Below are 10,248 nucleotides of genomic sequence, written 5' to 3'. Positions count from 1 at the left end.
GTTTCAGAAAAGTTTTTGCTAATTATGTGCCAACATAAGAGAGGGTTTGTCTGCAATAGAGGGTTTGTCTCCACATGCCCTTGACAGCATCACATGTTATATTTTAATGATGGAATTTGCTGACCAATATTGTCTCATTGATTTGTCTCGTAATTCTTTGTTGTATTTAGTCAGTTGAGCTCTTTCGTTTGTTATTGGCCATTTGAACTTTTGGGTGAATTGCCTGTTCATGTACTTGGGAAGTATCTATGGAAGATGTCTTCCTAAAGTTGACCATTGAAGACCTTAAGCAAGACTATTAGAAAGTCCTTATAAGTGGAAGTTTCACTCTGCCTATTGGAATACGTTTTTCTTACAGGGATGAATTGGTGGTCTGTGGTTAAAACTTGACTTCCTAACCATTTGGAATTTGACTTTAAAGTTTGACTTTAAGGGACTTTCCTGGCAGTCCAGTGGTTAAGACTCTGCATTTCCACTGCAGGGGGCTCAGGTTCGATGCCTAGTCGGGGAGCTAACATCCTGAATGCCTCATGGCATGGCCAAAAAAACATTAAAACAATAAAGGAAGTTTGACTTTAAAATTTAAGGAGTGATTGGTGAAATGTACACAGGCCCTCTCTTATGCAACTTCCTGAGAGTCTATAATTCTTTCAAAATAAAGTTTAAAAAAATTCAAGGAGCAGTAAAACTTTGGCTTCCTCCTGTAACTGAGTTTGACAACTGACTGGAAGGGCCGGTGGGAGGTGGGAGGGGCAATATATGACAACAGACCCAAAGCCAGACAGTGGTTAGGACACTGCTTTGTTGTTGATGTTGTTTTTGATTTGGAACTAATCTCAAACCTTAAAATTGTTGTGGGAATTCCCTGGCAGTCCAGTGGTTAGGACTCCACGCTTTCACTGGGCCTCAGTTCAACGCCTGGTTAGGGAAGTAAAATCCTGCAAGCTGAGCAGCATGGCAATCAATCAATCAATCAATCAATCAATCAATGGTTGCAAAAATGAAAACCGAATAAGGAACACCATTTACTCTTTCTCAGATTCACCCTTGTTAACCTTTGACCCCATGAGCTTTTGAAATGTGCTATTTTGTGACCCCAGCCACTACCCTCTGCTCATCCTCCTTCTGGATTTTCAGCACGACAGCCTCCCAGGTAACAGGTACTCACTCACCTGAACAAAACTGTTTACACCCAGGTTTCAAACTTCTCAAGAACCTACAGTGGTTCTGTTTCCTAAGATTTAAATATAAATCCAGACACTTAGCCTTCAGCGTCTTTGAACAATTGATTCCCTGCCTCTAAACCCCAATATTAATCTTCCTCCCATGCTCCCCTAGTACAGCCCTTCAGCTGTAGCTAACCTAATCTTTAGCGACTCTTGTTCTGTCTTGATTGACTCGTTTCCATCTCAGTGCCTTTCCTCGCGCTGATATTTCATGTCCGCCATATTATTTTGTTCACGTTTCTTCCTCGTAAGTCACATACATGACTTTTCTGCTTAAAAAAAAATTTCCCAGACTTCTTTACTCTATAAGCACCATCTGATTTGGGCATACCTGTCCTGAGTTTTCATTACTTTAGGGTTGTTTTGTTTTGTTTTGAACTTTCATATAGATGTCATCATACGACATCCATCTGTTGTCTCCTTGAGACCCCCCACCCTGGCCCCCCGTGGATGGCATCGGCGTTATCTTTTATAAACCTCCATAGGCCTCGTGTGGTTGTGCTGAAGGTATGACCTGGTTTTGAATGAGTTACTGTGAACTGTATTTGGATTTCATTACTGGAACCATCGATTACTATAGAAATCTATAAAGCAAAATTCTAAACATGTTGATGCTTTTGAACACCTTTTTCCTTCAGGGGTGTGGCCCTCTTCCCAGGTGGGCCTTCCTCATGGCAGGTAAAAGGCCATGCAGTGGCTGCAGAGGGTGAAGCTGTTGTGTACTAGTAGTATAAACCTTTTCTTGTTTTCCTGGGCTGGAAGAGACTTTGAGCGGGGGTCTGGGAACCTAATAACTAATGGGAAAGGAGTTCCGAGTTTCTACCAGTCAAGGTCCAAGTACCTTGGGAGGCTTGTCTGTGCTGGTAGTAGAGTACTTTCTTTTCTTTTTCTTTTCTCTTTTTAAATGAAACTAAGCCTAGCACTAGCTCATTATTTACAATGTCAATATTGATTTTTGTTTGTGAGGTGGAGTATTAACAGATTAGAATGGCTGCTGGCAATTCTCACATGCTTCATTGACTTTAAATGAATCAAGGGATGGCTACTAAGATGTACTTGAGATTTTTAGGCTAAACCAGAACTTCCTACTATGGTTGCTTCCGACCAGATTCACCGTTTCCTCTGCAGCATCAAGGTGGAAAAAAATGAGCCTTGAGGCCCTTCTCTACTTTTCATAAAACCAAATGCTATTAAAAACTGCACAGATAAGAGGTGTTAAGACATCCTCTGCAATACAATGCGGCTTGACTCTTTTCCGCTGCCAAGAGATGTTTTTGAATTAAGACTATTGACCGACACAGCCCATGCTAGCAGATGGTGCCCATACATCATATGTCCAAGTGCAAGCTTGTTCAGAGACAGCAAATATCTAAAAGGCCAAATCTTACAAAGATGAAGAGTTTTCACAGTGATTTTGAAGGAGTAGGGACGCTCCTGAGAAAGGAGGCGTGTTCCTTCCAAACCAGGCTTGCCTCTTAAGGTGCAGTATTCCTGTGCTTTCTACATCTGGAGACACGTTTAATTTTCAGTCAAAGTTGCTTGCTTCTCTCCTCTTTTTCCTTCCTTCAGCACTTCCTCTAATCTAGTATATGCGTTAGAGATTAATAATAATCATGTTGATAATAATAATGATAAGGGCCACATTACTATTTGTTCTAATGTGGAAGGACCAAGAGGAGGAGTTGCTGATAAATGAGTGGCCTGAAAGGAGCTCTTTTCTCTTTTTATGTCTCTGTAGGACCCCGAGATTGAATTGTTTCAAATACAGCTAGAGGTAGCAAGGGCAGTTATTATTAGAAAGTTAGTCCAAAAAACTCACAGAAAACAAACCTATCAGATTCAGAGAGGTTATTATATCTGAGCTAATAAATGCCAACATTGAGTCTTGAAATAGCTCTTCATTTTTTTTCCCTCCCCACATGAATCTTTAGTAAAAGGCAAAATATTCATTCGATTATGAAGAGAAGCACGAGTATGGATAGCTCTTCATTTTTCATGGTACAGTCTGATTTATTGTTGATTGGTTTTTCATGGACTAATTAATGATGATAACCTTTTTGAATGACTAGAAATAAAATAAATTTCATGGATGTTTGGTACTCTAACCCTGACTCCACTGAGGTTGATAGGTTCGTGGAGTTCATGATAGGGAGGGAAGTTGGCTACTGGCTTCCTGTTGAGGCGTTTTGTTTTTTATGAGTTCAGATTAGATGGGAGCCATTGATTTGTTCCTTATTTTTAGACTGGATAGAATAGAATCCTTCATCAATGCTGGGGAGAGAAACCCTTATTAGAGGCTTTCTCTCTCTTTTTTTTTCTCCACTTTCAAATTATTTGATTTATTCACTTAGGACTAGGTGATATCTGAGCTTCCCTTTCCATTGGAATATTCTGTGATTGAGTTTTGTTTATTTATTTATTTTCTTACTTAAAAAATTTTTTTAAATTGGAGTATAATTGCTTTACAATGTTGTGTTAGTTTCTGCTGTACAATGAAGTGAATCGGCTATATGTATACATATATCCCCTCCCTCTTGGACCACCCCCCCATCCCACCCATCTAGGTCATCACAGAGCACCGAGCTGAGCTCCCTGTGCTATACAGCAGGTTCCCACTAGCTATTTATTTTACACATGGTAGTATATTTATCTCAAACCTAATCTCCCAGTTTGTCCCACCTTCCCCTCCTGTGTCCACATGTCCATTCTCTACGTCTGTGTCTCTATTCCTGCCCTGCAAATAGGTTCTTCTGTACCATTTTTCTAGATTACACACATATGTGTTAATATACAATATTTGTTTTTCTCTTTCTGACTTCACTCTGTATTATAGACTCTAGGTCCATCCACCTCGCTACAAATAACTCAGTTTCATTTCTTTTTATGGCTGAGTAATATTCCATTGTATATATGTGGCACATCTTCTTCATCCATTCATCTGTCGATGGATACTTAGTCCACGTCCTGGCTGTTGTAGATAGTGCTGCAATGAACATTGTGTTACATGACTCTTTTTGAATTATGGTTTTCTCAGGATATATGCCCAGTAGTGGGATTGCTGGGTTGTATGGTAGCTTTATTTTTAGTTCTTTAAGGAACCTCCATACTGTTCTCCATAGTGGCTGTATCAGTTTATATTCCCACCAACAGTGCAAGAGGGTTCCCTTTTCTCCACACCCTCTCCAGCATTTATTATTATTGATGATGGCCATTCTGACTGGTGTGAGTTGATACCTCACTGTAGTTTTTTTTTTTTTTCAGTTTGCCAAATTGATTTTCTTTTTTCTTTTTTTTTTTTTGGGGGGATTTTTTTTTTTATTAGTTTCTGCTTTATAACAAAGTGAATCAGTCATACATATATATCTGTTCCCACATCCCTTCCCTCATGCATCTCCCTCCCTCCCCTCACTGTAGTTTTGATTTGCATTTCTCTAATAGTGATGTTGAGCATCTTTTCATGTGCCTCTTGGCCATCTGTATGTCTTTGTTGGTGAAATGTCTGTTTAGGTCTTCTGCCTATTTTTTAATTGGGTTGTTTGTTTTTTTGATGTTGAGCTCCATGAGCTGTTCGTATATTTTGGAGATTAATCCTTTGTCTGTTGCTTCATTTACAAATATTTCCTCCCATTCTGAGGGTTGTCTTTTCGTCTTTATGGTTTCCTTTGCTGTGCAAAAGCTTTTAAGTTTAATTAGGTCCCAGTTGTTTATTTTTGTTTTTATTTTCATTACTCTGAAGAGGTGGGTCAAAAAAGATCTTTCTGTGGTTTATGTCAAAGAGTGTTTTTCCTGGGCTTCCCTGGTGGCGCAGTGGTTGAGAGTACTCCTGCCGATGCAGGGGACACGGGTTCATGTCCCGGTCTGGGAAGATCCCACATGCCGCGGAGCGGCTGGGCCCGTGGGCCACGGCCGCTGAGCCTGCGCGTCCGGAGCCTGTGCTCCGCAACGGGAGAGGCCACAACAGTGAGAGGCCCGCGTATCGCAAAAAAAAAAGAGTGTTTTTCCTATGTTTTCCTCTAAGAGTTTTATAGTGTCCAGTCTTACATTTAGGTCTTTAATCCATTTGGAGTTTATTTTTGTGTATGGTGTTAGGTAGTGTTCTAATTTCATTCTTTTACATGTAGCTGTCCAGTTTTCCCAGCAGGCATCTTATTGAAGAGGCTGTCTTTCTCCATTGTATATCCTTGCCTCCTTTGTCATAAATTAGGTGACCATATGTGCGTGGGTTTATCTCTGGGCTTTCTGTCCTGTACCATTGATCTATATTTCTGTTTTTGTGCCAGTACCATACTGTCTTGATTACTGTAGCTTTGTAGTATAGTTTGAAGTCGGGGAGCCTGATTCCTCCAGCTCCATTTTTCTTTCTCAAGATTTCTTTGGCAATTCGGGGTCTTTTGTGTTTCCATACAAATTGTAAAATTTTTTGTTCTAATTCTGTGAAGAATGTCGTTGGTAGTTTGATACGGATTGCATTGAATCTGTAGATTGCTTTGGGTAGTATAGTCATTTTCACAATATTGATTCTTCCAATCCAAGAACTTGGTACATTTTTCCATCTGTTTATATCATCTTTGATTTCTTTCATCGCTGTTTTATAGTTTTCTGAGTACAAGCCTTTTGCCTCCTTAGGTAGGGTTATTCTTAGATATTTTATTCTTTTTGTTGTGATGGTAAATCTGATTGTTTCCTTAATTTCTCTTTCTGATTTTTCGTTGTTAGTGTATAGGAATGCCAGAGATTTCTGTGCATTAATTTTGTATCCTGCAACCTTACCAAATTCATTGATTAGTTCTAGTAGTTTTCTGGTGGCATCTTTAGGTTTTTCTGCAAACAGTGACAGTTTTACTTCTTCTTTTCCAATTTGTATTCCTTTTATTTCTTTTTCTTCTCTGATTGCCGTGGCTAGGACTTCCAAAACTATGTTGAACAATAGTAGTGAGAGTGGACATCCGTGTCTTGTTCCTGATCTTAGTGGAAGTGCTTTCAGTTTTTCACCATTGAGAGTGATGTTTGGTGTGGGTTTGTCATATATGGCCTTTATTATGTTGAGATAGGTTCACTCTGTGCCCATTTACTGGAGAGTTTTTATCATAAATAGGTGTTGAGTTTTGTCAAAAGCTTTTTCTGCATCTACGGAGATGATCATATGGTTTTCATTCCTTAATTTGTTAATATGGTGTATCACGTTGATTGATTTGTGTATATTGAAGAATCCTTGCATTCCTGGGATAAATCCCACTTGTTCATCATGTATGATCTTTTTAATGTGTTGTTGGATTCTGTTTGCTAGTATTTTGTTGAGGATTTTTGCATCTATGTTCATCAGTGATGTTGGTCTGTAATTTTCTTTTTTTGTGATATCTTTGTCTGGTTTTGGTATCAGAGTGATGGTAGCCTCATAGAACGAATTTGGGAGTGTTCCTCCCTCTGCAATTTTTTTGGAAGAGTTTGAGAAGGATAGGTGTTAGCTCTTCTCTAAATGTTTGATAGAATTCACCTGTGAAGCCATCTGGTCTTGGACTTTTGTTTGCTGGAAAAATTTTTTTTTTCTTTTTTTTGCGGTACGCAGGCCTCTCACTGCTGTGGCCTCTCCCGTTGCAGAGCACAGGCTCCGGACGCGCAGGCTCAGTGGCCATGGCTCACGGGCCCAGCCGCTCCGCGGCATGTGGGATCCTCCCGGACCGGGGCACGAACCCGTGTCCTCTGCATCGGCAGGTGGACTCTCAACCACTGTGCCACCAGGGAAGTCCCTGCTGGAAAATTTTTAATTACAGTTTCAATTTCATTACTTGTGATAGGTCTGTTTATATTTTCTAATTCTTCCTGGTTGAGTCTTGGAAAATTGTACCTTTCCAAGAATTTGTCCATTTCTTCATGGTTGTCCATTTTATTGGCATATTGTTATTTGTAGTAGTCTCTTATAATCCTTTATATTTCTGTGGTGTCAGTTGTGATTCCTCCTTTTTCATTTCTAATTTTATTGATTTGCATCCTCTCCCTTTTTTTCTTGATGAGTCTGGCTAAAGGTTTATCAATTTTGTTTATCTTCTCAAAGAACCAACTTTTAATTTTATTGACCTTTGTTACTGTTTTCTTCGTTTCTATTTCATTTATTTCTGCTCTGATCTTTATGATTTTTTTCCCTTCTACTGACTTTGGGTTTTCTTTGTTCTTCTTTCTCTGGTTGTTTTAGGTGTGAGGTTAGATTGTTTATTTGAGATTTTTCTTGTTTCTTGAGGTGAGATTGAATTGCTATAAACTTCCCCCTTAGAGCTGCCTTTGTTGTGTCCCATAGGTTTTGGGTTGTTGTGTTTTTGTTGTCATTTGCTTCTAGCTATTTTTTGATTTCCTCTTCCTTATTAGAGGCTTTCTCAATCTTAATGAGAGCTATGAACATCTTTACAAGGCATAGTAACTTTAATGGAGAGTTATAGTGAAGACTTTCATCAAGACCCATCTCCAGAACTGTTTGAGATATGCTGCTTCCTTGAAACATACCTGACTGAGGCTAAGGTTTGGAGAGAGTTTGGCTCTAAATAGCTTCCCCCCACCCCCCAAAAGTATGGGAGCGTAAATGAATACATTTGCATTTACAGTATTGTCTTAGAACATGACCACATGGTGCTATAAACACTAAAGAACAGTGTGAGCTTTTTGAATAGAATTGTTTTAGTCAGCATGATAAGTAGTTCAAAATATTACATTATTTCATTCTAAAGTTTTGAATGGTGAAAATTTTTTTTTTTTTTTTTTTTTGCGGTACGCGGGCCTCTCACTGTTGTGGCCTCTCCCGTTGTGGAGCACAGGCTCTGGACGCACAGGCTCAGCGGCCATGGCTCACGGGCCCAGCCGCTCCGTGGCATGTGGGATCTTCCCGGACCGGGGCACAAACCCGTGTCCCCTGCATCGGCAGGCGGACTCTTAACCACTGCGCCACCAGGGAAGCCCGTGAAAAATTTTTTTAATTTTATTTTTAATTAAGGTAAAGTATACATAACATAAAATTTACCATCCTGTTTTTAAGCATGCAACTCAGTAGTGTTAAGTATATTCACATTGTTCTGCAACCGATCTACAGACCTTTTTCATCATACAAAACTCTATCTCCATTGAAAAACAACTCCCTATTTTCTACTACCCCCAGCCCCTGGTAACTGCCATCCTACTTTCTGTTTATTTGAATTTGACTACTTTAGCTAGCTCACATAAGTGGAATCATACAGTATTCATTTTTTTGTGTGACTGGCTTACTTCCCTTAGCTTAATGTCCTCGAAGCTCTCAGGTCTAAGTGAGGGCTGTTTTGCTTCTGGTTCATCTACTACCAGGTAGATAGATGTAGCCCTTTGGCATTCCATCTCATTGTGGAACAGTCTCCAGTTAACGGCTCCACCTCAGCCAGCCCTGAACTTTGATTTCTGCTCAGGAGATCGACAAAATGAAGGTTCCAATTTGCCAGAATCATCCAGTGTTTTGAGGTCAAGAGCGGCTTCTGTAGGGCTTATCCCTCTGGGGTTCTTAATTCCTTTTGGCCTGGTGGTTCCTTACTCAGTTGTTGAAGCTTCAGTGCTTTTCAGATTTTTAAAAAAATATGGATTTCATTGTTAGTTGTTTTCAGCAGAGTGGTGGACCTGATGATGGAGCCTGTATTCCCAGACACCAGACCTCTGGCTTCAGTTTGTCAACGTTGCCTCTGCCACCCCCATGCATTCTGAGGCTGGACGGGGTTAATCTTTAGCACCACTTTGCTCATGACCAAATCAGACTTTTTTTTTTTTTTTTGCGGTACGCGGGCCTCTAACTGTTGTGGCCTCTACCGTTGCGGAGCACAGGCTCTGGACGCGCAGGCTCAGCGGCCATGGCGCACGGGCCCAGCCACTCCGCGGCACGTGGGATCTTCCCGGACCGGGGCACAAACCCATGTCCCCTGCATCGGCAGGCGGACTCTCAACCACTGCGCCAGCAGGGAAGCCCCAAATCAGACTTCTGTTTAAACATATCTCTGGCAGAAAATCATCCTATATGACAATGTGAGCTATAGGCCCTCCCCTCACAAGACTCAAAATCAGTGTTAAAACCCACGGTCTTGTGCTGGTGGCTTTGGAAGAAGGAGACCTGCTGGGTGAGAAATGACCTTTTTTGACATTTCAATTCCTGAGGGCTTCAGATAAGGTTGTCCCTTTTTTTTTTTTTTGAGCCTGGTTATAATTGAATTGAGATAGCAAAGGGCAGGAGGCTACTTTTTTATGATGCTAGCTTGACAGATGGATAACGAATTCTTATTTCCCAATCCTGCTAATCACATGCTAGCTGTCGAGAACTGAGCTTTTAGTTCCTGGTAGAGCTGTTCATGCCAGAGCACGGAAGGCAGGTACCAAGGCCAGGACAAGCAATCATAATGAGTGTCCATGACATTCCTGAGGAGGCAGATTGCTGTGGTGGCAAAGACATCAGGACATGAGTGTCAAAAGCCTGTGTCTTGGGCTTCCCTGGTGGCACAGTGGTTGAGAGTCCGCCTGCCAATGCAGGGGACACGGGTTCGTGCCCCGGTCCAGGAAGATCCCACATGCCGCGGAGCGGCTGGGCCCATGAGCCATGGCCGCTGAGCCTGCGCGTCAGGAGCCTGTGCTCCGCAACGGTAGAGGCCACAGCAGTGAGAGGACCGCGTACCACACAAAAAAAAAGCCCGTGTCTAACCGTCTCCCCGTCCCCTCCTCATTCAGTGCTGTGTCCTTGGACCAACCACGTAAAGTTCCTGGACAACAGTCAGGTGCTTTTCCTCTTGATCTTGGCTGTCCTGCAGTGCTGTGACTGTGGGATGGTCGGTTTTACAGGCCCCAGCCGCCAGCCATTGAAGGATGGAGAGGAGGAGGCTTGGAGGACTCCCCAGGAGGAGGAAGGAGTGGCCACTTGATGGTTTGTCTAGAACCCAAACCAGGGACTCGAGTTCCAGGACACACAGTTATCCAGCAGTTTGGGTCCTAGAAGCAGTCTTTGTTTATCTGGTCTAACCCCCTCATTTGCAGA

The sequence above is a fragment of the Hyperoodon ampullatus genome, assembly GCF_949752795.1.
Source record: "Hyperoodon ampullatus genome assembly, chromosome: 19".
In the NCBI taxonomy this organism is placed as follows: Eukaryota; Metazoa; Chordata; class Mammalia; order Artiodactyla; family Ziphiidae; genus Hyperoodon; species Hyperoodon ampullatus.
Note: the sequence above shows the minus strand (reverse complement) of the source record.